The 2,159-nt window shown below is 40.1% G+C and overlaps 1 protein-coding gene across 4 annotated transcripts in view; it reads right to left on the reverse strand.

The window, feature by feature from the left end:
• Positions 1-2,159, reverse strand: part of PHF8 (PHD finger protein 8) — a 103,202-nt gene that overhangs the window by 68,956 nt on the left and 32,087 nt on the right. The window lies entirely within an intron of this gene.

Below are 2,159 nucleotides of genomic sequence, written 5' to 3' on the forward strand. Positions count from 1 at the left end.
GGATTCTCCAAGCAAGAATACTGGAGTGGTTTGCCATTTCCTTCTCCAGTGCATGAAAGTGGAAAGTGAAAGTGAAGTCACTCAGTTGTGTCCAACTCTTCGCAACCCATGGACTGCAGCCTACCAGGCTCCTCCATCCATGGGATTTTCCAGGCAAGAGTACTGGATTGGGCTGCCATTGCCTTCTCCTAAACTTTATTGAGCAATTTATTAAATGAAAAGGAATGAAAACAGTGCTTCCCTCTCAGTGAAGGATTATGGTAACCATTTTTTCTTCCTTATCTGTATTTCCTAATTTTCTACAATGAACATGCATTATTAATTTCATATTATAATATCTGAGAAAGACATAATTTTGGAAATCTCAGTTTACATGTACGTGAGCTAGTAATCTCACAAAATGTAAACCCTTCCTCACCAAAGAAGTCATCAGCAGCCCTCTAAAAATCTTCTGGCTAAGATCTAACTCTTAAAATCTTTGGTCAGCCACACAGAACAGGGAACATAAAAATAAGGCAGAGCTCCAACCATTTTGGTTCAAGACGATGCTCATGAACTGACTTCCTGGAATCAGGACGCCATCACCTTCCCCATTGCTAACCCTGTAAATCTGTTGCAGATCAATAAATTGGGGACATTTTATTTCATAAAAGCATTAGTCCATTACAGATTGGAAATTAAAAAAAAAAATACCCTGGTCCTTCACCTCAGAAAGTCTCAGAAGCACTGTGTTAGAACTTGGTCAGGTAGAAGCTGTACATTCTCCCAGACCCTTACAACTCAGGGCTGGGCTAGGGGTGGACGTCCCCCTCATTTTCCAGTGAGACTCTGAAATCATCTCTCCTCTATCTTTGTATAAGATTTCCTACTCTTCTGAGTTTTGTATCATTCATCCATACCTCTTCCCACTCCTCTTCACTGTCAGCTACTCATCTCCCAAACATACCTTTTTCATTCATTGAGGAACCTGCTCACAGATTCCTTTCCATCTCAAGTCCTGCCAACCTCTCACGTGACATAGTAAAGGATATAGAGGCCTAACATCCCAGCCTCTTAGCACATTGACCTTCTCATCTTCAGAGATTCCACTCCAATTTCAGCTACCAATTCTCATGGCCATCCTGCAAAACCCTATCAATACTTGCAACTGCTACACCTCTGGAATATAAAATGCACACATTACTCTCTGACCACAAGGTCATCCATCCAGGTCTCATTCTTTACACCTGTTCTTTGCCCTCAAAATCTCTTGATTCTACTTTTCACCTGTTCAACTACTATTGCCTTCACCCTTCTTCCCTATCTAGTTTATAGATTCCATCATTCCTCACTTCAACCATTCTCTTACAGATACCCTCAACTCACTTGCCCCACTGCCTTTACATCACTCCCACGTGCAAATCCAAGCCCCGGCTCAATCCACTGAACCACTGGACATGGCTAGAAGAAAAAAAATCATTAAATGGATTGGTGCCACAATATACTAAGTGTCCAAAATATCTAAGCCATAGAATAACCAACACAACATTGAAGGAGAAGAACAACGTTGGAAGACCAATGCTACCTGACTCAAACACTTATTGTAAAGCTACAGTAATCAGAACTTCCCTGGTGGTCCAGCAGTAAAGACTCTGTGCTTCCAATGCAGGGGTAGCAGGTTCAATTCTTATCAGGGAACTGAGAGCCCACATGCTGCATGGTGTGGCAAAAATTTTAAAAAGCTACAATAATCAAGACAGTATGGTACTGATGGAAGAATAAACAGATCAATAGAACAGGAAAGAGTGCCCAGAAACAGATCAACAGAAATAGAGTCAACTGATCTTTGATAAAGGAGCAAAGGTAATACAATGCGGCAAAGACAGCCTTTCAACAAATGGTGCCAGAACAACTGAACATGCAAACAAATGAAATTACACACAGACCTTATACTCATCACAAAAAAGAACTCAAAATGGATCACAGACTGAAATACAAAATGCAAAGCTATAAAACTTCTAGAAGATAACAGGAGAAAATCTAGATAAATTTAAGTTTGGCAATGACTTTTTAGATGTTATACCAAAGGCACAGTCCATGAAAAATGAGAATTGATAAGCCAGACTGCATTATAATTAAAACCCTCTCTATGAAAGGTAGATAATGAAAAGATAAGCCAA

This window comes from Bison bison, unplaced genomic scaffold (genome assembly GCF_000754665.1).
Source record: "Bison bison bison isolate TAMUID 2011002044 unplaced genomic scaffold, Bison_UMD1.0 scf7180017864227, whole genome shotgun sequence".
Lineage (NCBI taxonomy): Eukaryota > Metazoa > Chordata > Mammalia > Artiodactyla > Bovidae > Bison > Bison bison.